At 52.5% G+C, this 26,192-nt stretch overlaps 1 protein-coding gene across 10 annotated transcripts in view; it reads left to right on the forward strand.

The window, feature by feature from the left end:
* HPCAL1 (hippocalcin like 1) overlaps positions 1 to 26,192 on the forward strand; it is a 115,103-nt gene that overhangs the window by 42,694 nt on the left and 46,217 nt on the right. The window lies entirely within an intron of this gene.

Consider the following 26,192-nt stretch of genomic DNA (forward strand, 5'->3'; position numbering starts at 1 on the left):
ACTTAAACGTGCATCAGCTAACATCTTGCTTGTGAGGAAAGACTGAGAGCTTTCCCTTTAAGATCAGGAACAAGACAAGGATATCTGACATCTGCTTCTGTTTGACCTTGTATTGGAGGTTCCAGCCACAGCAGTTAGGCAAGAAAAAGAAATAAAAGACATCCAGATTAGAAAGGAAGAAGTAAAACCGTTTGCAGGTGAGATGATTTTTGTATAAGGACTCCACTAAAAAATTCTTAGAGCTTATTCATGAGTTCAGCAAAGCTGTGGGATGTAAGACCAATATAGAAAAATGAATTGCATCTCTATACACTTGCAGTGAACAATCTGAGGGTTAAATTAAGAAAATCATGTCTTTTACAGTAGCATCAGGAATAGAATGCTTAGGAATAAATGTCACAAAAGAAATACAAGACTTAAACTCTGGAAATGACTAAATATTTTAAAACAAATTAAAGGCCTAATTAAGTGGAAGGACATCCCATGTTTATGGATTGGAAGGCTTAATATCATTAAGACAGCCCTGCTTCCAAATTTAGTCTGCAAATCCAACACAACCCCCAATGAAAATTCCAGCTGGACTCTTTGCAGAAATTGACAAGCTAATTCTCAAATTCATATGGAAACCTAAGAGACTCAGAATAGCCAAAACAGTCTTAAAAAGAAGAACTAAGTAGAAGGGCTTACACTTATTCCTGATTTCAAAACTTATTACAAAGCAAGAGTAATCAAGACAGTGTGGTCCCAACACAAGGATAGACATATAGATCAAGGGAATAAAATTGAAAGTCCAGAAATAAATCCTCACATTTACAGTCAGTTGATTTGCAAAGATAGCAGATAATTCAATAGGGAAAGAATAGTCTTTTCCACCAGTGGTGCTGATACATCTGGATAGCTGCATGTAGAAGAGTGAATTGGACCTCAACCTCACTCCACTTATAACTTACATTATTAACCTATATATAAACTCAAAACGGATCAAAGACCTAAACATAGGAGCTAAAACTATGAAACTCCAGAAGAAAAATAGATCTAAATCTTCTTTACCTTGAATTAGGCAATTATTTCTTAAATCTGATACCAAAAGCATAAGCTTTAGATAAATTTGGCTTCATTAAAATTAAAAACTTTGGTTCTTCAAAAGACACCGTTAAGAAAGTGAAAAGGCAACTCACAAAATGAAGCAAATTATTTGCACATCATATGTTTTCTAGAATTTTATCTGGAATATGTAAAGAACTCTTACAACTCAGTAATAAAAGACAGACCAGTTAAAAAACGGGTGAAGACTTTGAATAGACATTTCTCCAAAGACTATATGCAGGGGGCCAATAAGCATGTGGGGCTTCACAGGGGGCACCAGTGGTAAAGAACCCACCTGTCAATGCAGACTGAAGAGACGCCAGTTCGATCCGTAGATGGGGAAGATCCCCTGGAGAAAGAAATGGCAACCCATTCCAGTATTCTTGTCTGGAGAATCTCATGGACAGAGGAGCCTGGCAGACTACAGTCCATAGGGTTATAAAGAGTCGGACATGACTGAAGTGACCTAGCACAACACAATAAGCATGTGAAAAGATGCTCAACATCATTAGTCATCAGGGAAATGCAAATCAAAACCACAATGAGATACCACTTTTCACCACTGAGAGTTCTAGAATTAAAAAGTCTGATCAATACAAGTGTTGGCAAGGATTTGTGGAAATTGGTCCCCTCATGCACTGCTGGTAGAAATGAAAATAGTGCAGCTGCTTTGGAAAATAGTAAACAGAGAGTTTCTATAGGATGTAGCTATTCCGCTCCCAGGTATATACCCCAAAGAAATGAAAACAATGTCCACACAAAAGCTTGTACATAAACATGGAAAAAACTCGTGTCCGTGAGCTGATGAATGGATAAACAGAAGTGATGTGTCCATATGTTGGAATATTATTGGCAAGAAAAAGGAGTGAAATGGTGGCTAAGTGGTAAAGAATCAGCCTGCAATGCGGGAGGTGCAGGTTTGATTCCTAGGGTGGAAAGATCCCCTGGCGAAGGGAATGGCAACCCACTCGAGTATTCTTGCCTGGGAAATCTGATGGACAGAGGAGCCTGGCTACTGTCCACGGGGTTGCAAAAGAGTCAGATGTGACTTAGCAACTAAACAGCAACAACTACTGACGCCCCAACACAGATAGAGCTTGAAAACAATCTGCTGAGTGAATGCAGTGAGTCACGAAAAGACCACATATTGTATGATCCCATTTATGTGAAATGTCCTGAATGGCAAATCCGTGGAGACTGAAAACAGATTTGTGGTTGCCTAGGATTGGGGTTGGGAGGTTGGGGCAAATGGGGAGTGACTGCTAATAAGTACAGGATTTCTTAAAATGTTCTAAGGTTGGTTGTGGTGACGGTTGCACAACTCTCTGCAACTATTGAGTTATACGCTTGAAATCTGTTGTGTGATATGTAGATTATATCTCAACTAGCTGTTATTTTAAAAATAAAACACCAAGAGCACTGCTGTCTATCCATCCCTCCCTCGCCACCCCCACCACCTGTCGTCTCCCTCTTTGCTCATCTCAGATTTCTAGCAGAGGGAGGTCTTTTGCATCCTGTTCCTTTGGAGGTGTTTGGGACCCTCCTGTTTCTCCCCTGCCATCCCTCTAGGCCCTTTCTTAGAAAGTAGAATATGCCTCGTTCCCCATCCACACGTCGCTGAAACTTTTCCGTTCTAATCTTGAACCTCGTTTTCTCTTAATGTGCTGTCTGGAGCTAAGTTAATTATCCTGGAAGTGGTTGACTTCATCTGCCATCAGCTGGTTGCACTGGCACAGGTCATGCGTGCTGGGGCAAGACCCAGGCTTGTCTCTTCCTCTGTAGCCCTCTGGGGACATCTGGAATCTTGTCTCGATGCCAAGGGGCCAGGAGAGCCTGCAGCATCCAGCACGGGCCTCCAGGGGAAAGAGAGGTGGAGTTGTTTTTAATGTCAAGAATTGTTGTTCAGTCGCTCAGTCATGTCTGATTCTTTGTGACGCCATGGACTGCAGAACGCCAGATCTCCCTGTCCATCGCCAACTCCTGGAGCTTGCTCAAACTCATGTCTGTTGAATCAGTGATGCCACCCAACCATCTCATCCTCTGTCATCCCCTTCCCCTCCCGCCTTCAATCTTTCCCAGCATCAGGGTCTTTTCTAATGAGTCAGCTCTTTGCATCAGGTGGAACCCGCCTTTAAAGAGCTTACTCCTTAGAAGAATCTTGTAGTCTTTCTGCCCAACTATTAGTAGTAGTAATAGTAAGCTCTTTAAAGGCATCCTTGACATTAAAAAATTCTGAGCAGGTTAGACATGTAATGCTTTATGATTTTAACTGATCATTGAAAACGAAGACTTTTCATGAAAATTGTGCTTGGTTGGTTCTGCGGAGACAAAGTGGTTGGAGGTTTGCTTGACCTCGTTCAGATGCGGACAGAGATAATGCCCACTACCCTGTGCTGGTCGTCAGTCTGTGAAACTTGCCATTGATTTACTGGGAGATTTGACCGCGGAGAGATCACTGACCTTTCTGCACCTCGGTTTCCTCATCTGTCTAGTGGGAAGTATGTCTACTCTGTTGGCCTTGAAACTTGGTTTGACAAGCAGTGAAGGCCTGTGTAGGTGTGTTGGGGCCTTGGACCATGGGGTCAGGATGACATCCAGGGAGAGGCAGGTCCCCTGCACCCCCTGGCCCCTGCCACTCTCCCTGTGAGGCTGCAGCCTCCTCAGTTTCTCCCCCTGGGCTGGCTGGGAGCCTGGAGGTATCACAAAGGTGCTTCATGTGGGTCCTGGAGAGGTGAGATGGGGGGTGGGGTCAAGAGAAGAAAAAGTCAGTTTTTAGAGCCCAAAGAGGGGGCAGTAGCTCCCAGATTTTAGGGTTCTGTGAACTGGTTAAAAAAATTGTATTTTTTAAAGTTAGGGCCAAGATAGGGTTTCTAACTTCCAATTTCGTCAAATAAGGACATAAAACAGTCTCATCTCCTGTTATTAGTCTTTTATAATAGGAGGGGTATTTTATTTTATTCTTTATTTCCTTCCTTATTTTTACTGAAGTATTGTTGATTTACAATATTGTGTTAGTTTCAGGTATACAGCAAAGTGAGTCAGCTATATGTATGCACATGATATATATATTTCAGATTCTTTTCCATTATGGATTATCATAAGACATTGAATATAGTTTCCTGTGCTACCCAGTAGGACCTCAGTGGTTAGTGGTATGAATATAGTAGTGTGTATCTGCTAATCCCATGCTTCTGATTTATTACCCCCCCAACCTCATTCTGCCCTCTTTGGTAACCCTAAGTCTGTTTTCTTTGTCTGTGAGTCTGTCTCTGTTTTGTAAATAATTTCATGTGTCTTATTTTTTTGGATTTCACATACAAGCGACATCATATAGTGCTTGTCTTTGTCTGACTCAGAGGCGGTCTTCATCTTCACGCCCCAGGCCAAGCACCCTCTCTGCCATATTCGGCTCTCAGCCCTGCGTGCCAGCTCCCTCTTTTCTTCATTCCATGAATGTTTTCTGGGGGCCTCCTACCTGCCAGTCAGCTCAGGGGCCTCTTGGGAGCCCCAGGTGACCGTGTTCTTCCCTTCACGTAGGAGGCCGCCTCCCTCCACTGCTCTCTTAAACAGAACCTCTCGTCTCTTAGAAATTCTGGGCTAAAACCAGGGCCCGCGTGCCCAAATCAAGGCCAAGGTCAGAGTCAGCCATGTCACACAACCACTTGCCAGGGCTCCCGGGGGCTCCCTTGCACTGCTTGGACAGAAGCGTGAACCAGGCTTCCAGGCTCATTGCTTGGCCGGCGGGAGTCAAGGCCAGGTCTTTTGGTTTCAAAGCTCTCATTCTTTCCATCATGTCATACCGTCAAGGCAGGGACCAGGGGTCCAACTACTTGACTCATTTTTGCTCCTTTCTGGGTTCTTCCTGAGACCCCGGGGTGGCAGATTCACATGGGGGCTTGTTGTACAAAGTGCCTGAGATTTTTCAAGGGCATCTGACCCTGAATACACAACCCCATGGGACGGTCTAGTGAGAAAACTTTGTGATGCAGCCTTTGTTTCGCAAACTGTGGTCACTTCCTCATGCGTCCTTCGATGGACTGGTCCACTGAGCTTCCTGCAGGTGCCAGGCACCGTGTTAGGTCTGGGAAGATGGAGATGAGGGAGATGGTGACCTTGTGCCCTGGGAGCTCACAGACTAGCAGAAGGTCAGGGGATAAAGCGGGCCCCCGTGCACCCAGCCTTTGGAAGGTCCCCTGGGAACTGCGGGCGGGACCTTCCTGGGGTGGGTGGTGGCAACAAAGATTTAAAAAAATTTTTTGGCTGTTCTGGGTCTTACTTGCTCTAGTTGCAGGGAGCAGGGACTAACTCTTCGTTGCGGTACACGGGCTTCTCACCGCGGCGGCTTCCCTTGTTGTGGATCTCAGGCTCTAGGCACGTGGGCTTCAGTAGTTGGGGCACAGAGACGAAGCAGGTGTGTTTTTCCAGCTCTAGAGCCCTGGCTCAGCAGTCATGGTGCATGTCTAGTTGCTCTGCAGCATTTAGGATTGTCTCGGACCAGGGATCGAACCTGTGTTCCCTGCATTGGCAGGCAGATTCTTATCCACTGCTACTGGGGAAGTCTGAGAGAGGACTTTTTTGAATTGGGTTTTGAAGGGTGCCTAAGAGTTTGCCAGGACAGCCGCACAATTAACGGATTGCTAAAAAGTGAGAATCAACAGTGGTGTTCAGTCTTGGAGGCTGTCTGTGTTAGTGTGTGCGGCAATGCCCTGGAAACAGCTGGGAAAGTCAGTAACTGTTTGACTTCCTTTATCTACTTACTGCCCAGGGCTCAAGGAGAGTGAGGAGGTAGTTTTACAAAGACGTTGGAAGAATAAACTCCACGAGGGCATACACATTTTTTCCAGGTAGATAAAGAGAGACCTTATTAATAATGTTTCTGTTGGCTCCATGTGGCCTTGCTCTGAGGTCTCAGAAATCGGTCCTTTTTTTCTGTTATTTGCAGATGGGGGCCCCCGGCCGAGGCGATGGGCTTTGTTTTGCAGACTGTGTTCTTGTCTGTGGAACGTCAGTCACGTAACACTCATTTACCTCAGGACTTGTACAGAGTGGGGTGGTATTGATGTGTGAGCCATTTGGCAAAACTCCCTTGCTCATAATTGGCAAGAGGACTGGGCTGAAGACGTTCTGTCCAAAGGCCGAGTCCACGGTCCAGGTGAGGTCCTAGGCTGTCCCCCACACGTTGGGGGAGAGATGATGGGGACGGGGTACAGAGAGAAAGAAGGTGGGAGTGACAGACAGACACAGACAGACCTGCAGAGAGAAGGAGGCGAGGAGACAGAGAGAGGAGGGAGGGGAGAGACGGAGAGAGACGCACGGACACAGAATGAGAGCCAGAAAGAGATGTGCAGAGTAGGAGAGAGACACGGGGGGAGGGAGACCGAGAAAGACAGAAGGAAGTGGGGACAGACTGGGAGAGAGACGCAGAGAAACGGTGGCAGAGATGGAGAGGCAGGGAGAGAGACATGCATAGAGGGAGATGTGCAGAGACAGGATGGGGAGAGAGGCAGGGGATGCTCTACCCTGGACCCTGGGGTGAACGAGGATGTACTCAGGGCGCCCGCTCCGCCCACGTGGCCACCGGGTTTCCTGTTGACTCAGACAGTAAAGTGTCTGTCTGCAGTGCAGGAGATCCGGGTTTGATCCCTGGGTCGGGAAGATCCCCTGGAGAAGGAAATGGCAACTCACTCCAGTACCCTTGCCTGGAAAATCCCATGGACGGAGGAGCCTGGTGGGCTATGGTCCATGGGGTCACAAAGAGTCGGACGTGACTGAGCGACTTCACTTTCTTTATCCATCAATTGACGCCCAGCAAGGTTAGGTAACCTGCTTAAGGACACACAGCTCCCAAGTCCAGGGTGGAGATTCTCTTCTAGCCCAAGGGTCTAGGAGGTGGCTTTGAATTAGGCCTTAAAGGACAGGTCAGGGGGGAAGCTCCAGGTGGGACAGGTAATCCAGACACTGCAGGGGTGGAGGCATCTGCTCTATGCCAGACCCCCGGGTGTGGGCCTCACACACACTGTCCCCTTTGCCTGCAGCCACTCAGAAAGAGTGGCCCTCAGTAACTGGATGGGACGGGGATCCAGTCTGTCTGGCCCCACAGCAAGCCCGTGACCCACGGCCACACCACCCTGGGGCTTGGCCAGGGGAGAAGGAGCACCCGAGTTATCTCCCCAGTGTTGGCAGCTCTAAGCGAGCAGCCAGTGTACTGAGAAGCTCTCACCTTTATTCTCCAATGCCTCCTGTGGGGTCCAAGGCCCGGCAGCCTCCCCCAGACCTCAGCTCACCTACTCCCCCAGGTCCAACTCCTCCCCTGGGCTCCCGTGAACGTCTCAAGCTCCACTACATTTAGGGGCTCACACCTTCACTGGTTACCCACCCCTCAATCCTAGCTGTTAATCCTCCTTGTCTTTAAAGCTGCTTAAACAGTGATGCTGGGACTTCCGTGGTGGTCCAGTGGCTAAGACTTCATGCTCCCAAAGCAGGAGGCTGAGGTTTAATTCCTGGTCAGGGAACTAGATCCCAAATGCCGCAACTAAGACCAGATGCAGCCAAAATAAAACACAAACAAACAAACCAAAACAGTGATGCTCTCCACCTGTAGGATGGGTTCTTCCTGCTCCTACTATGAGCTCACATCACCCGTTCAGGCAACTGTGTCCTTTTATAAAGGTTCCTGGGCCAAGTGGGGTGAAGGAGGACTGCTGAGCACCCACAGGCAGCTGGGAGGGGGCCGGGAGAGGAGGTGACAGCTGCGTGGTGAAGTTCACGCGCCCTGGCCCAGCCCCGGTCGTGTGTACCCCGTCTCGGATTTCCTTCTTTCCCCAACAAGCGTTTTCCTTATTAATTCGCAGTGCCTCCTATCTTTCTCCTTCATCTACGGTATGAGCTGAGTGAGCCAGCTCAAGTCTCACACCTTCTGTGGTGCTGATGTGGGCAGAGGCTGCAGCGGGTGCCGATAAACGACCCCAGATGGATACTCAAGGGAGCCGGCCCTAGTGGGCCGGGACACGGTGTTGACAGAATTCGGCCCTGGTCGGTTTCACATCATCGCCAGTGATTCGATTCCCCCAAGGAGTGTATTAGAGAGGGCACAAATGCCCTCTCTTGCATCGTTATTAGATTCCTGTAGATTGAAGGTAGAACCAGAATGTTCTCTTAAACATCACGACCGTCCCTCCCCACGAGGTGTTTGCAGAACGCTTGTTATTTACTCCTGTTGTTTTCCCCACTTGCAGTGGGAGAAGAAAATCAAGAAATCGTGTTTCTGTTCCCCATACAATCCCATCCCCAACAGCAATAACAAGAGAACCGTCTTCCTGTTATGAAATTGCTGCAACCTCTTTAGGCAGGAAGAATGTTTTGTTACCAGGGAAGAGAAAGCATAGGAAGCAGAGGGAGTGAGTAGGTGGGGAGCGGCTGCACCTCCTCAGGTGTACCCACACCCCTCCCTAGGCCTGCTAACCTGTGGACACTAGCTGTGACCTTGAGCTGTACCATCTGCCATTCATCTTCCTCTCAGCCTGCTTCTTTCCACGTTTCCCAGAAGCCTTTGTTCTGGTCCACAATGAATTGCCGGGAGAAGGAAAATCGTCTCTAGCTAAACATGGTCCTGCTTGCGATGACTCTGGTCCCACTTTATAATGGACAGGTATGTAATGTCAGGTTGTCAGGATAGCCGCGTCTAGCCATACTCTTTTCATAGAAAATCCGAGGAGAGAAACGAGAATAAATCAGTCGGAGAACCATCTGAAGAGCCTTCTCTGACTACAGAAATTCCTGGCGATCACGACAGTGGCTGTCCCGTGGGCAGAGGTGCAGGCTGGCCCACTCCCTTTCCTCCAGATGGAGTTGAGCCTGGCAGGTGATCTGGCTGCCCCTGGCCAGGTGCTTTTGTGTCCGAAGGCCTCCCTTTTACCTGGTTTCTCCCGCATCTGTTTTCCTTTGTAGCCCCTGCAGGAGAGAGATTGAAGACTGGCAGTTAAGAAGCTGAGACAAGGTGACTTTGTGTCCCAGGCGTCCCCAATCCTGCCCCGTCCTCCTAGCCGAGCTCAGAGAGTCGGCACAGAGAGTCCCTCTCCCACCCTCTGCCCTGAGCCCCGGCGACTGGGGCCCGTCTCTCTGCAGAAGGAGCCTCCTGGTTAGAGACCTGGACGTCAGAGGCCAGGAAGCCACATCTCTGAACTGTGAACATGCTGGCCTTCCAGGCCCGCCGGGTGGTGGGTGACCTCCAAACCCAGACCATCCACAGTACCCACTTCCCTTCTGCCTGGGACCCTGGCTTTAGTGACATCGTGGCTCTAATGTCAGGCCAGCTCCTCTCCACCCTGAGCGAGGTGTGCCCTGGCCGAGTCCAGCACTCCCAGCAGTGGTGGGTGATTCTGTTCCCATATTTAGGGTTGCAGTAATACACACGGAAAACCCTTTCCAGCGGAAGTTTGGTTTCTCTTTCTTCCCCATCTTGAAAGACCCTGCCTTTGTTCTCCGCCTCCTTGCACATCATCACCCTCAGTTTAGCACGAGGACTGAACCTTCACTCACTTGTTCTCCGTCATTCATTCTTCAGCTGACATTCCCCTGGATCTCATTTCGAGGGTGTTGGTCACTAGCAAAGGCTTCCAGTCTCTCAAGGGCAGTCAGACCCCAGGAGCACCTTGATGGAGGCTGAAGGGGGAGGCCCAATTCCCTCCAGGTTTGGGGTGTCGGGGAGGTGTTCCTGGAAGGGGCTGTGAGGGGAGACCTAGCTAGGAGCAGGGGTTGGGGGGGGGTGGTCCAGGCACGTGAAGCCTCGTTTAAGAAGCTGAGACGTTCTGCGGACGTCCCCACCCCCCCACCTCCAGGAAGGGTGGGCTGAGCTTTTGGAGCCTATCTGACGGCCTTTTATGAAATACTGAAAAGTAGAAAGCAAAGACAATAAAACCAGACCTCATCAAACTTCCCTTGGGAGAACGAATCCCCTGTGATGGGAAACCAGCCATCTTCCAAGCACGAGGGCTGAGCCCTGCGCACGGTCCAGGGCAGTTCGCTGGGGGTCTCACCTCTCTCTCTCTGCTTTCCTCTGGTCCTCCTCCTCTCTCTTCCTTTCATCACACTTTTCATCACTTAGCCAGCAGCTGTCTCTCAGTAGCTTACTCGGGCATGTGCCATGCATCTGTGAGTAGCTGGGACCCTGTGGGAGTGAGATGGCCAGACACGCGCCCTGCTTTCACGGAGCTCTTCACCTGGCCTGTTGGCTGGGGGCCTCTGTGTCTATAAATACTAGATCAGGATGGGTGTGACTATCCTGGAAACCCCGGTGTATATGGCCATCCGGGGGCATCAGATGGTCATAGTCTCCCAAGTGATGGGGCATTGGTCAGGAGTGGGTGGAGGATGAAAGAAAGAACAACCTGGTTTCACTTTCTTTCCATCATCTAGTGAGGAATGTGTGCAAAAAAACTCACATCTTGCTTTCTCTGAAATTTGAATCAGTTATCTTTTGTTGTTATTGTTCGGTCACTAAGTCATGTCCGACGCTTTGCGACCCCCTGGACTGCAGCACGCCAGGCTTCCCTGTCCTTCACTACCTCCTGGTGTTTGCTCAGATTTATGTCCATTGAGTTGGTGATACCATCCAACCATCTCATCCTCTGTCGCCCCCTTTTCCACCTGCCCTCAATCTTTCCCTGCATTGGGGTCTTTTGCAGTGAGTCAGCTTTTTGCATCAGGTGGTCAAAGTATTGGAGCTTCAGCTTCAACATCAGTTACCTTAATTGCTTTCAAATGATTGGAAGGAAGAACTCTCAGCAAAGGATCTTGGCCAAGTCCAGCTCTCTCCTCATTGTTGTTGTGAAGCCAGTCCCATCTGGGGACTTGAGATGGTCGATTTGTCAGCTACTTTGTTCCCTAAGCTGTGTGTGTAACGCTTATTAACATTCTGCTCACAGCCTTTCGTAGGTTGTAGATGTTGCTCTGTTATATCTGAAGGTTGGGCTCTCTTATGGTGACTGTGTCTTTCGATAATCACGTTAATAACATTTCCATGGCTCTTGAAAGCTTGCCTAGTGCTTTCATATACATCAGCTAATTTGATTCACGCAATATCCCCAGGAACTGGGGTTCTCGCCTCTCTTTCATAAAGAGGAAACTGAGACTCAGAGAGGTCAAGTGATGCGTCTAAGATCATGTAGCCGATACCCGGTTGAGCAGAACCTCCGTGCTGGTTGGATTTGACTGTGCCGTCCTTGAGTTTGGGTGTCTCAACCCAGCCAGTCTTTATTGAGTGCTTGCTGTAGGCAGTATCAAAGGGGAGAGTGGAACTCAGGCACTAGCAGGCAATAGCAGGCAGAGCTGCTAGGCAGACCGGGGACTTTGGGGGAGGGTGGCAGCCTTGGGCCAGGGGAAGAGCTCTGGGTAGGTGTGTGGGCAGCGCCTGGACCGTCAGGTGGGGACAGCACCTGTGGGAGGCTAGTATAGCAGCAGGCAGAGCCTCGAATGCTTCTGGGTCCTGCTCGCCTGAGAGGTTCAGGCTAGCGTTCTTAGGGGTTTATTTCTATGGAGAGACATCCAGGGAGAGTGGCAAGGATGGGGCAGGACTGTTTCTGCTCGTCCCTTGTTTAGATGAGCCTTCATTCCTTCAGGAAAGAAAGGTGAGCCGTGGGGATGGAAGGAGGCCCGGGCCTTCACAATGTGCTATTGTGGGCTGCAGCCAGTTGGCAGCCAGACGGGGGAACGTAGCAGTCCCTGTGATTATCTGCAGACAAGGGATCCCATTTCTGCCGCTGCAGAGAGAGGGAGGCAGGCCCCAAGGCTGTGCAAAATGCCCACTTGTTTCGAGGGGCACCCACATGGCACCTGGCTCGGCCCCCACGCTGAAGGGGGTGGGGAGCGCTGCCTACCCTTGTCCTCTGTCAGCTAGAAGCGCTCCTTTAAGGGGCTGCTTTGAATGGTGGCTTTTACCAGAGCCCTGGCTTGTATTGCTTCCCTTGTGGCTCAGCTGGTAAAAAATCCGCCTGTAATGCGGGAGACTTGGATTCAATCCCTGGGTTGAGGAAGATCCCCTGGAGAAGGGAAAGGCTACCCACTCCAGTATTCTGGCCTGGAGAATTCCATGGACTGTTACAGTCCATGGGGTTGCAAAGAGTCATACACGACTGAAGCGACTTTCACTTCACTTTCACACTGACCTGTATTAGAAAGGATGAGGTCGGGTGATTCCTGAGTAGAGAGGGATCTTAGGGGACTGCGTGGCTGGGACTCTCTAGCCCAGAGAGGGTAAGTGGTTTTCCCAAAGACACACAGCCTTGCGGAACCATCTCTCTAGCTCATGCTGAGTTTTTTGGGGTTTTTTTCCGAAATGAGCTTGAAGGTAAGTGGGATTTTCTTTTTTTTTTTTTTAAAGACAAATGCAGTAAAGAGCAGCGTGGCCGTTCTTCTGAGGTCAGCGTGACACTTTGGCCAGGAGGAAGAGCATTTCTGATTCAGAGGGCTCAGTCGTGTGAAGGGAGCAGTGTGCCCACCAGCGTGGGCGGGTGGAGATCTCCCCACGGCTATCACCTCCGTTCTGCGGCCCCCAGATTTGGCCGTGTCCACGCGCACTCTCTCTCTTAAGCTTTTCCTGTGGCATTTCAGTTCTATAAGAGGTGCTGAGGCATCTCTGTGTTTCTAGAAGGGGTGACCCGCTCCCCTTAGAACCACCAGGGGAGCTGGCTGGGAAAGTGAGACTCCTGGGTCTTCCCAGACCTGCCGACCTGAATCCCCAGGGCGAGGCCTGGAATCTGCATTTTAAACCAGCTCCCAAGGTCAGCCAAGGTGTGAGCGCCCCTGGCCCAGAGCCAGGACGGGGGTTCAGATCTTGAACCTGCCCCTTGGCTGTGCCCTCGGGTCAGTTTCCTATTCCTGAGCCTTGGGATTTAGTGTGTAAGGCGAAGACACCATGCCTGCCTTCGAGGTCACAATAGCCTAAGGTGTAGAAAGCGTTCAGTGCCCGGGGCGTGGCGGCCTTCGGTGGGCCTGCTCACTGGTGATCAGGACAGGGTGATTTGGGGCGCAGAGGGGTGCAGGCGCTGGGTGGTGGGATGTCCCCGCTGGGAAGGCGTCTGGCCATGAGCAGCCTCCCGGAGGAGGTGGCCTTTGGGACTAGGGAAGAGATTGCGTTTAGAGCCTCGAAGCTGCAGCTTAGAGAAGAGCCTGTAGGGACTCCTGGAGATGGTGCCCTCTGGCCCTCTGTCGGGTACCTGGGCTTCCAGAACTTGGGGTTCTTGAGCACTCAGAGCTGGCTTCTTGCTTGGGGAGGTGGTGTCGGAGTGCACCTGGAACCCACACGCTTGCCCTTTCCTCGGGGCTCCTGATTCTCTGAGCGTTGTCCATCATATCTTCTGCCCTCTGGAGCAGCCACAGACTGGGAGGGGCTGATGGAGGGCCTGGTGGCCTGGGGAGGAGCCCCCAGGACCACCTGAACCTGACAACTGTTGAGAGGACACTGTCCCCTACCTGGTTTCCATGGAGCTTCCCTTCCCTTCCCCTGACTGCCTCCTTGCCCAGGTGTCTCTGCCCCTCCTGTCATACTTTTTCCCCTTTCCTGGGGGGACTGAGCCCACTCCTCCATGCCTGCAGCCCTTCCACGGCAGGGGCAGCACCTGCTTATAGGAAGTGAGGGTCCCGCCTGCCCACACCCCCCACTCTCCCCACCACCACCACCCTGTATTCCCACTGTGTATCCTTTCGTAGCTGGGACCTTGAACTCAGGAAGGCCCTTTCCTGAACTGCACGCTCCTGCATCTAGGTGAGGTCACCTAGGTGTCACCAGGCACATGCATCCTGGCCCCTCTGACAGCAGCCTGAAAATGACTCGCCCCAGGGAGCCGGGTGGGAGGGATTTGTGCCCCGCTCCCCTGCGTGTACACGCACGCACGCGCGCGTGCACACACACACACACGCTCTGCCAAGAAACTGAGGTCTTTGGAACTAGAACTCAGGTCCTCTGACCCTGCTTTTGCTCCTCCTCGGTGATACTCTTGGACAGTAAGTGAAAGTGAAAGCTGCTCAGTCGTGTCCAACTCTTTGCGACCCCAGGGACTATACAGTCCATGGAATTCTCCAGGCCAGAATACTGGAGTGGGTAGCCGTTCTCTGCTGCAGGGCATCTTCCCAACCCAGGGATCGAACCCAGGTCTCCCACATTGCAGGAGGATTCTTTACCAGCTGGGCGGGTGCCCTCGCCATATACCTGCCCCAGGCCTTCAAGTTTCCCCCAGGCTCTGAGAAGACAGGGTGCAAGGGGAGCCCCGAGAAGCCAATCTGGACCTAACCTGGGTCTTCTGCTTTCTGGAGCCCGCTCATCCCACCATCTTCCCAAGGCCCCACCTCGTCTGCTGGATGCAAGTCTCCACCACCCATGTCCTGTGGGCCCGCCCTGAGCGCCTGCCAGACTGGAACGTGGACCCCGAGGGGTGTTTTTGGCAGCACAAGTGCTCCCTGCTGGGCTCCTGCAAATAGCAAAATCTCAAAACTCACCTACAGCTCTGGTTTTCCCAGAGCACGTGTCTGGCCATTCCCAGCTGATGGCACTTGGCCCACCTGATCTGAAGCCTACTTCTTCCATGGCCCGTCCATAGCCTCAGCTTCCCACCTCAGTGGCTCCAGCCTTACCTCTATGGCCTCTGGTCCCTGCCCCGCCTGCCTCCAGGCTCCCGCAGCCCTGCACTCCCCTGGACTGTATACTGTCCTGGTTTCTACTCCTCGGCATGGACACTCTGCCTGTGCATCTCTGAGCCTCCAGCAGTGGCCACAGGGAGCCCTTGGCCCTTGGCACCAGTGATTTGACCTTAGATCAAGGATGCTAGAGCTGCAGGAGCCCCTGAATTTTTGTCAAAGTACCAGAAAAGCTCTTGTCCCCTTGCACGGCCCCCTGACTAGAGCCCCCCATGGATCCTTGGAATTGCAGTGAGCCTCGTGCTTGGGGTGGGTCTGCCCTGGATGCCTGCGCTGCCCGCGGTCCTCGTGCGTCACGTGGTTCTCAGTGCCTGTCCCGGAACTTCACGAGTGCATGTGTGTGCATGTGTGTTAGTGTGTGCGTGCCCACAGGTGTGCACCCACGGTCACTGGACTGGAGGCCCCAAGGTCAGAGCAGGTCCCTCTCCTCTTTGTCCCCCAGGCTGGCATTTAATCCCGTGGTCAGTGGAGCTTTGGTGACTGCTGGGGACCTTTCTCGGGAGCCTTTCGACGCCTCACGATGCCGCAGGCGCTCAGTCCCCGAGCTCCGTGTGTGCGCTCAGTCCCCGAGTTCCGTGTGTCACGTCCTCGTTGCTCCCTGGCACACCTCCCATGGTCTCTGCAGTATTTCCTCTGGGTCACTGCCACCTTCCCCCACTGCCCCCAGGGACAGCGTGGGGCACCGGGGCTCCCGGTCCCGGGTGTGTGTTTGGGTTTGAATGATGTGTGTTTACTGAGCTTCCCTGCCGCCCGCACCAGCAGCTCCAAATGACATTTCAGGAATTGAATTACGACATTTCAGTACTTGCAGAATCCAGGAATAGATAATTTGATTATATCTGTTGGAAGTCATTGCCACAACTGGCTCCGTTTTCTTTGCCAACATCCATCCCGCGTGGGGAGAGACAGCGGAGGAATGCCGCAAGCCCTGGATTGTCCCCGGAGCGCGTCTCCCAAGCCGGTGGCCGCCGGTGGCCTTTTCTCGGGGTTGGGGAGAAGCCCTAGGCTGCCTCCAGGCAGGACCCGGGCCTGCCCTGCATGCCCCTCGTGCCCAGTTGCCCAGCCTGCCCTGCATGGCAGAGCTGGCCCAGCACCCAGACTGGCTGAAGGTGCCGCTCCAGAGTGGTGGCCAAGGCAGAGGTCTGTTCCTCCTGTGTGAGGGGCCAGGGAGCGGGGGCAACCCCACTGTGCCTGAAATTGCATCAGAACTCTCCAGGCCTGCTCTCTGGGCTCCATCTCGCCTCTTCCAGGTTGTTTCTTTGGGGCTCACATGTCCCATGGCCCCAGCAGCCCCCGTGGCCAGCTGCTGCTTCCTCTGCCTCCTAGGAAATTCTCTCTGGGGTTTCCCAGCCTCGTGGTATCAGTGAACCTGTCGAGGTCGCAGGGCGCACTTCTTGGCTCTGCAAGGACATCTGCCTTCCTGCCTTCTGGCTGGGAGTCCAGGGGCTGGTTGGGTGTAGACATGTGCCCTGGGCGCCTGTCTAGGTTCTGTGTAGAGCTGAGCTGAACACTGGCCCGGCCCCCGTCTAGGGTGTGAGCCCAGAGGTGTCTGCTGAGACGGGGGGAGCCCCTCCCAGCAGTGAGACAGGGAGCAGGTGTAGACCCCGGTGTCCGGGAAGAAGTGAGTTTTCCTAATGAACTTAAGAAAAGAGGTTCTGAGCCAGGAAGGACAGCTCAATGCCGGCTCCTGCCCTCCTTCCCCTCTGCTCTTTTGGGGCCCTTCTCTCCATGTTCTCATCCTGAGGATGTAGCTGGACCCTCTTGCTTGGGTGGTCTTAGGCATAGGGTCAGGCTCCACGGGATCCAGGCCCAGGGCTTGTTGTTTAGTCACTCAGTCATGTCCAACTCTTTGTGACCCCATGGACTGTAGCCTGCCAGACTCCTGTGTCCATGGGATTCTCCAGGCAAGAATACTGGATTGGGTTGCCATGCCCATCTCCAGGGGATGTTCCTGACCCAGGGATCAAACCCAGGTCTTCTGCCTTGCAGGCAGATTTTTTACCATCTGAGCCACCAGGGGCTTCCCAGGGCTGGGAACCCGCTTTTGTCTTCCATGTGGGGCCTGGGCCCTGTGCTGGACACGGACCTGTGGGAGTGTAGCTGAGCTCCAAGAAGTGAGAAGGGGGCCGGCACGGGTCAAGGAGCGGGTTGATAACACAGGTCTTGTTTGTGGTCACTTTAATGAGCAGGGCTCGTGGACCTCCTGGTTGCCTCTGGTTCGGTTCCTTCTGATGAAGAGCAGGTTCAGCCACCACAGAACCCGCTCCTGCCCCGGGGACTCTCTGGCCAGTGAGAGGTGTCCTCACGGTGGTCCTGAAATGGCTCCGGTGACACGCAGTGCCGTGGGAGGGACCCGAGGAGGAGGTGGCAGTTGAGCCAGTCAACGTTGTCACCTGTTTGATTCCCTCTTTTGTTGTTTATGTATGTTTGTTTTTTATTTATTTTTATTTTTTTCTGGCTGTGCCATGTGGCATGTGAGATCTTAGTTCCCTGACCAGGGATCGAACCTATGCCCCCTGCATTGGGAACACAGAGTCTCAACCCCTGGGCCCCCCAGGAAAGTCCCTTGAGTCCTCTTTAATCAAATAGTATATGTTGTGTTTGGATCCACCAGAGAAAGCTGCGTGAGAGCTCAAAGGAAGCATGACTTCAACTAGACTGGAATTAATTACGCTTTAAGAGGTTCAACTTGGGATTTTGAAAAAAGCGAAAGGCCCTGGTTTCGCTGGGCCACTCCCAGTGTGTCCTTGAAACCTTTCCACTCCTTGAAATGTAATTCTAAACATCCTGGAAAAACCAACTTTCTCCTTCCACTGACAGCCGTTATCTCGACATGCAGGCACATACCTGGTCCACTTATCGTCGAGAGCCAACCGGGCTGGGCCCCCGCGGCTGCTGGGGACTCAGGTATTGTGTTTGGCAGCCTGCCCAGGGCAGCCCAAGCTTGTCCTTGGAGGGGGCCCCAGTGGGGGGAGCGGCATGAACCTAGGAGCCCTTTTCTTCTTTCTCTCCCGAGTCCGCCTCTCGCCTTGGTAGTCCCTGCTTCCCCATCCCAACGCCTCTGCTTAGTTCGCTTCCAGCCTGGTTCCCAGCCATCCCGGTGGCACTGGGGCGTGGGGTGGAGGACGGAGCCGCAGCACCTGTGAGTGTGTGTCCATCTTGTCTACGGCTGCATGCACACAACTTGGTGTGTGTGTGTGTGTGCACATGCACTCACAGGGGACTTTGGGGTTAGGATTTTTTGGCTGTTCTGTGTTTGTCCCCAGCTGTGGAAGTTCAAGGCCCTTGTGTGCAGAACCAGACTGTCTCTCTGAGGATTGGTTTGTGGGCCGCGGGCAGGAAGAGGAGGTGCTGGCCTCCAGGCGGCTTGGATCGCCTCGAAGCTGAGTGGGGTCCCTCGTGTCGGCGGCCCCGTGGCGCCAGGCCGGATTTGGCCCCGGTCCCGATCAGGAAGCCATGGTGGGTGGCAGGCCATGACCAGGTTCACTGCACTTGGACAGTTCTGTGTTCCTTAACAGGCTGCTTCCTATCCTTATTTCCTCTGCCCAACGAGCCTGCAGATGCAGAAATGCACCTCGAGGCCCTGCTCTCTCTTACCTGAAAAGCCCAAGAGCCCCGTGGCTTAACTGTCCGTGTTTGGTGAACAGACAGCAGTCTAGTTTCACCAGCTGGCTCTGCTCACCCCTTGGCTTCGTCTCCGTTTCTGATCAGAGACGCTTGTGATGAAGAACGCTTCAAGTGGGGCTGAAGACCTAACGGGCCATGTTTCTGGGGTGCAAGCCACATGCCTCCGCTGGTTGTGTGGCACAGGTGAGGGTGGAGGGGTGCTTCTTTGGGACGCGGTTTGGTTCCACCTGAGTGTGTCGAGCGCCTGCTCCCTGCCCTCCATCAATTATTAAGCCCCTACTGTGTTCCAGACGCTGCGCTCCATATGGGGGGACACACGATGGGTGAGGCTTGATGCCCGAAGCCCAGGTGGGTTGAGAGGCGAGCCGGGAGGCATATATGTGACACAGTGTCGTGGGCACTGCCACTGGGCCAGTGGAGGCCCATACTCCCTGGCCCGTATGAGGGAGATGGTCAGCCCCCCATGGCCTCTGGAAGCCCCCGGGACCCCTCTCCCTGCCCCTGATGTTTCAATGCCTTCCCAAGTTAGCAGATCGGCACTGCAGGGCACCCCTCCAGCCTCACTGTCCCCACACTGGCCTTGCCCTGCAGGTGGGATGGTCTTGCACAGGTGTGACACTGGGGGCTGAAAGCTCCAGCCAAGGCCAGGCCACTGAGGCCAGCAGGCTTGAGCGCCTAGGATGCTCCAGGAAGGAAAACGGCCTGCGGGCTGGGAGAGGCAGGCGAGCAAGATTCCAGGCCTGGAACGAGAGGCAGGTGGGAAACTGAGGCCTGGAGCGGCGGGGTTTGTCCTGGGAGGAACAGGTCCAGCCCCCCGGGATACTGAGGCCTGGAGCAGCGGGGTTTGTCCTGGGAGGAACAGGTCCAGTCCCCCCACCCCCCAGCACTTTCAAGACACTGCCACTTCTCCATGAATAAGACATGAGATGGGCAAAGGCCTCGACGTGGCATTGTTATCATCTGACTTGATAATAGAAAAATTAAAATTTAAAGTGATCTAAAGTGACAAGTGACAGGAATGTTCCTAGAAACCGGAGATTGGGTGGCGGAGCAGGTCCCAGGACAGATGGTAGCAGAGACAAAAGCCCCTGGAATAGGTGGGTTTTAATGTTTCAGAGTCCTTAGTTGGGGATAAAAGGCCCCTTGATTCCAGGGCTGGAGGGGTTTGGAGGAGGTCCCCATCTTCAATGCCCTGGGTCCCAGGCCCAGGCCAAGTCACACGCCACAGCTTTGTTTCTGGGTGCAGGCTCCATGGCCCTGGGGTGGCTCCTTCCTGCTGGGGGCCAGAGCTGACCCCTTGGACCTGAGGCCCCCATCTCACTGACAGCCCCCGCCTCCGCCAGCCGTGGGGAGCAGATGCTCCTCCCGCCTGGCTCTTGGCAGTTGCAGGCCTGTGGGAAGCTGGGGGCCCTGGCCTGCCCCAGCAGCGCCCCCGCCCCGAAGGTTTGGATGTTCCCATTCCTAACCAGAGGGCCCTGGGGACTCTTAATCCAGGTCCCCCACCCCGCCTCCCCTGGGTCTTGCAGGCGAGGCCTGGCTCTCAGGGCCGTGCAGCGGAGCAGGCATGGGTGTATCTCCTTCAAAGACAAACATGTGACAAGGGTCTGGGTGAGGCAGGAGTGGGGGCTAGAGGGGGCGTGTTGGGAGAAAAGAGAGAGCGTTTTGGCCTGTAGGTCTGCACCGGCCTCTTGGAAGGGCCTGGGAGCTGAGCTGGGACAGAGAGGAGGCAGGCAGGACTTCTGACGCATTTTCCTCTGTGTTTTCCCCCTCCGGGGCCTCTAGGAAAATCCAGCTGGATGAGTTCTTGCGTCTCTGCTCCCATGACTGGCTGTCCCCGAGCTCAGGGTGACCTGGTTGGGTTAGCTACCCGCCCCGCGCCCTGTCCCCACAGTCCTATGCCTCCCCTTCCTTCCTTCTGGGTGTCCTAGATCTTCCCCTGAGCCGCTGGGCCACAATCTCTGGGTCACTGGGGCAGAACGCCAGCGCCCAGGGGACAGGACCGCATAACACACTTATTTTAATTAGAAGAGTTATGTAACAACCTGTCAGAAAGTTGGCAGAATACAGGGCAAAAAAAAAAAAATCACCGACAGTGGCCTCCCTGCACGGGTCCTCTCTCCTCTGTGTGTTCCCTTCTCATCTTGTTTGTTTTCGTTTCAGGGTTGACGCCTGTTTTCTGGGGTTGCCTGTTGCCCTTCACTTGACAGTTCTTGGTGGTCTTTACAGAGTGCCCTGGGGGGCTGTTTCTCTTCACTGTTTATGGTGCACAGGATGCAGAGATGGGGCCCTGTCCTGCCCTCTGGGGGCTGACCCTCCAGATGGGAGGCCTGGTTCGGAGCCAGCCAGTGACCCCGTGCCTGCCTGGCCAGAGCTGGGTGCAGGTGAGGCCTGGTTCCCAGGGTCGTGCAGGTGGACAGACACAGGGGCATCGAGTTTAAAGACACACACGTGACAAGTGTCCAAGTGATGCAGGAGGGAGTCTGGAGAAGTGCTCTTGGGTGCAAAGGGAGAGAGTGCTTTTGACTATAGGTTCTATAGTGGCCTCTTGGAAGAGCCTGGGAGCTGAGCTGGGACAGAGAGGAGGCAGACAGAACCCCACGCCCCCACCCCTGTCTCCACGTCGCCGGCAGTGGCGTTGAGATGGTGTCCTAACCCCGCCGTCCTCCCTGGCAAGGACCAGTCTGCAATTACCTTGTCTGTTCACCTGTGATTGGTTGATAGTCTGTCTCTTCTGCTCTGGGGAGAATGCCCAAGGGACAGGACTTCATTGGCCTACTGGCCACATGGAAGAGATGCCTTAAAGTACTGCCTGGATGGATGGGACATGGAGGGGTAGTAGGCTGACATCTGTGCAGTGGAAGAATCCAGAAGGGTGGTCTTTGCAGGGGGATCTGAGCCCAGAAGCGGTCTGGGGTCTCTTCCCTAGTAAGCTGTCTTTTGAGAAGAAAAATGAGACAATCATTCAAAAACAAACAGTGTGGGGAGGGGAGAGAATTCCTACCCATACTTCCAGCACAGAGGCAGCACTTTGGTGTACATGCTACCCTGGGATGCCCCAGACAGATCTGAAATTCTACAGACATGATTTCATACATGGGATAATTCCTCATCTACTGTTTGAAAACCTGTGGGATTTTTTTTCTTTTTCCATTAGCAATGTTTTGTTCTCTGTAGAATTCACCTAGCAGCACTGTATTGACAAGGAATCTGTCCTTCCTGGACACCCTGCTACTCATCCTGGGGCTGGGGTGGTGGTGGGGGTGGGTTGGGGGCTTTTCTCAGGCCCCGAGCTGTGTGTCACAGTGGTCTAGGTGAAGCACCGTGGCAGAAAGAATGGACATGGCCCTCACCCCTATTTCATATCCCTTAAGAAACTCAAGACAAAGCTGTCAGGCAAGCCGCAGAGGAAGAACACAAATTACAACTACATCATCATCACTGCTGGTTCTTACATTAGCTGTATCATTATTTGTTGGGATGAATGTGAACTCTGAAGTCGGAACGGACCTGGATTTAAACCCCTGATCGTCCTCTTTGCTGCCAGGTGACCTTGGACGAATTAGCTGCCTCATGTATGGTGGGGACAATCCCTCCCTCTGAGAGTCGGAGGAGAAAATGAAGCCCCAAAAAAGTGTCTACAACAAACCCTGTACACACAGTGCGCTCAGCACATGTTGGCTGCCTTTCTGCCCTTCTTTTGTGTTTGGTAAAACACGAGGAAATCAGCTGAAAAACTATCAATTAGTGAAATAATCAGGAGAGTTGTTGGAGAGCTGATAACGTATTCATATTTGCCATGACCACTTATTAACATATAATTTTGAAAGATCCCATTCTTGTGCTGAAAATGTTATGTCGGTGGTTACACAACCATATACATTTGTCAAAACCCATTGAAACATATACTTAAAATGAGTGAATTTTATAGAATGTGAATTATACCTTAAAGAGCTTGACTTTAAAAAAAAAAAAAAGAGCCCATTTTTAATGCCAACAAAGCATATGAAAATAGCCAGGTCTAACATTAAGGAGAAATATGACCAACCTAGATGAAGAAAAAAATGACATTTAAATATTCCAGTTTTGTTTCCTTGCTACAAGAGTTATACATCTTAGTTCATCATTCAACAGGCATTTATTGAGTGCCTGCTCTGTGCTGGGCATTGTTTTAGGCTCTGAGGATCCACCTGAAAAGTAAAATGACAAACCTCTTGTCTCAAGGGGTGCGCATTTCTTGGGGGGGACCTAAAATAAATGTGATGAGTGAGTAAACTGTACCACCTGTCAGGTGCTACGTGCCCCAGGAAGCCTTTGAGCAGGGTGGTGGGGAGAGGAAGCAAGTTGCTGGGAGGTCTTGTAATTTTAGTCAAGGCTATGGTTTTTCCAGTAGTCATGTATGGATGCGAGAGTTGGATGGTGAAGAAAGCTGAGCGCCAAAGAATTTTATGCTTTTGAACTGTGGTGTTGGAGAAGACTCTTGAGAGTCCCTTGGACTGCAAGAAGATCCAACCAGTCCATCCTAAAGGAGATCGGTCCTGGGTGTTCATTGGAAGGACTGATGTTGAAGCTGAAACTCCAATACTTTGGCCACCTCATGTGAAGAGTTGACTCATTGGAAGGGACCCTGATGCTGGGAAGGATTGGGGGCAGGAGGAGAAGGGGACGACAGAGGATGAGATGGTTGGATGGCATCACCGACTCAATGGGCATGGGTTTGGGTAGACTCTGGGAGTTGGTGATGGGCAGAGAGGCCTGGCGTGCTGCGATTCATGGGGTCACAAAGAGTCGGACACAACTGAGCGACTGAACTGAACTGAACTTGTAATTTTAGGCAAGTCGGTGATGGCAGACTTCATTAAGAAGGTGATATGTGTTCTGTAAAGCAATTATCCTTCGATTAAAAAATTAATTAATTAAAAAAAACAAGGTGATATGTGAGCAAAGTGTGGGGACCACTGTTCAGGAGGGTAGTTCAGGCCCAGCCAGTACCAGACCCCCGTGGGAGTGGACCTGCCAGGGGTGGCAGACAGGGAGCAATTTGGGGCAACCTCGGAAATGTGAGTGAGTGAAGACATAAACCCTTGTCATCGAGCAGGGCAGCCCCCAGATCGCACTGTCTCAGAGTTCTACTTTTGTGACTGTCACACAGTGCATATTTCATGAAAGTTTACCGTAATGAGGCTATATCTTTTATATACTGTGTTGTAAACTAGCATAATGGTTTATTGAAAAATGTTAGTCTATTTATTAAAATCATCCTTTGTGGCCTGACTTTGTAGGCTTTGTTACTGTTTCATTCCTCTGCAGGCCCAACAGTTTGTTAAACCAATGCGTGGCTGTTCAGTGCTTGCTCCTTCTAGAAGGTGCCACCGAGGAGTGTGGGGGAAGCCAAGCAGCAGGCATGACGTCCGCCCTAAATGGCCGAATGGGAAGGGGGCTGAGCTGAACCACAACTGAAAGCCGGTGCCTCGTGTGTCCAGACTTGCTGGACCCTCTGGGTTTATTCTGTTTCTCCATCAGTTTAGATGCCACATTGCTGCTGCTGTGAAGTTTGCATCCCAGTCTGTGGACTCGAGTTTAAGTGGCCTTGCCCACTGCAGCTACCTGGCTGGCACCCGAGTGCCCGGCCACACAGGACCCCTCCCACCTGGGCACGGCTCCCTCCACTCCTCCCAGTCGGTCTCCAAGCCCCATCCCCCTGCAGGCCCTCCCTTCTGGAAGCTTCCCTTCCTCTCTGCTCATATCCTCCCTCCCTCCTGCACGTTGAGGGTCTCCCTAGCAGATGAGCAGCTCCCAGGGCAGTGCCCAGGGCCAAGGTTATTCACCAAAGTGCATGACCCAGACCCGCCTGCCTCTCTCCCCTCTTCCACTCCACCCAGGTGCTGGGTTTGGTGCCAAGACACAAAAGTGGTTCTTAGGAAGTTCTGTTCTGAAGAACTGTTAGCCCAGGGTGGAAAGTAAACACACAGTGGTGGCAAGTGAACACACAGGAACATTGAGAGTCATTTCTGGGGGCACATAGTGGCCGAGGGGGCGTGGAAGGCACCAGGGGAGAGGGCATTGGAGTGGGTGCAGAGGAGGGTGAGCTGCCCGAGCAGAAAGTGTGGGGCTGGGCTGGCCTCTTCCCTTCGGACTGAAGGTCTTTGTTGAGCAAGGTGGTCATTTCCAGGCCTGTGCCCTCCCGTGGGCCGGGTTTTTGGGGGACAGGATGACGCTGGCCCTGTGGGATAACTGGTTTGGATTTGGGCCAAAGCAGCATCTTGAGGCTGCGTTCAGCTGTCTGAATTCGCTGGCATATTCCAGCACCAGGTCTCAGCAGCTGCAGAATGGAGGAAGGGATAGTCTCGGTGTTTGGAAGTTTGGGAAAGAGCTGCCTCGAAAGGGAGCGTGGGGCTCATTTGCGTGAGGAGTTAACACTTCCAAGGCCCAAGGAGGCCACAGAGATGTGGTTGCAGCTGTCAGTTTTACATCTTGTCCCCCCGCCCCCCCACCAAAGAAAGATGTCTGCCATGTGGTCCAGGATGCGGGGCCTGGGGGAGCTTGCTGTCCTCTGGGTATCTGTTGTGGAGAAGCGTGTCCTTCAAAATGTCTTTGCTCTGATTACACATGTGAAAGACTCATTGTGAAAAGGGCGAAAAATGAACAAAAGAAGAAAGCAACGCAGGCCTGCAGTTCAGAGATCATCACAGCTAACACTTGGGGCCGTGTCTTCTGGTCAGTATTTATTTACAGAGAGGTGAAGAGATGTTGTGGTATGTTGTCATCGATGTCATGTAACGTCCATGTCATGTCCCTCCTTTTCCATTTAGTATCATTTCAGCCCATTTATCTGTGTCATTAAAAAGTGTCTGTAAACTTTTAATGCCAAAACCACAGGGTTTTGAACTTGGTAATGGTTCTTCCTAGCCTTCTGGTTCCATGGAAGGAGGCCCTTGTGTCCCTGACCCCCTCCTGGGGACATCAGAGCAGGGTGGGTGTTGGGACTGGATGCGACCCTGTGAGCTGTCCCCCACCCCCCAGCCCCAGCTCCCTGGGTCTCTCTGCCTTCATCCGCCAGACGTGCGTTCGTGTCTCTGGCACACAGGCCTACGATCGTCCGCCTGAGCAAATGATTCCAGAGACGGGTCTTGACGCCACTGTCGCCTCCCCAGAACCCCTGCCTCCCTCTTTCTGTTTGTAAAATGTCCTTCACTGTGTTTCTCAGAAAAACTATGCAGATGATAGAGGTGTTACTTGTAATTTTTTAAAGATTTGATATTATTCTTCTATTTATGTTTATTTTTTGGCTGTGCGGTATGTGGGATCTTAGTTCCCCAACCAAGCATCGAATCTGTGTCCCCTGTATTGGAAACATGGAGTCTTAACCTCTGGGCGCCAAGGAAGACCGGGAGTTAATTTGAGAGGGGAGGTGTTGATGGTGCTGGGAGACAGGTACGAGGGCAGCCGTAGGTGAACGCACACACCCCTGCTTTTTGATGGGCCGGGCTGTTGGAGGACAGCTGTGGGCCCAGCCGTTCAAGCCGGGCACAGCTGGGCCTCTGGGGACAGGAGCAGAATATTGGGGGTTAGATGGCCTCACCGTCAGTCGTACGACCGACCCCCGGAGGCTTTGAGTAACAGGATGGCAGTTGCCAACCGAGTCTGCATTTTCACCCGCCGCTTTAGGTGACGTACTATGCGTATCAGATTGGCCAAGGGTACAAAACCCGAGCGCTGTCAAATTCCAGAAGCTCTGGTAGGTTGAAAGGAGGAGGGGAACGTAAGATGAATTTAACAGGGTAAAAGGTAAA

The sequence above is a fragment of the Giraffa tippelskirchi genome, chromosome 4 (assembly GCF_054371585.1).
Source record: "Giraffa tippelskirchi isolate mGirTip1 chromosome 4, T2T-mGirTip1v1.2.pri, whole genome shotgun sequence".
In the NCBI taxonomy this organism is placed as follows: Eukaryota; Metazoa; Chordata; class Mammalia; order Artiodactyla; family Giraffidae; genus Giraffa; species Giraffa tippelskirchi.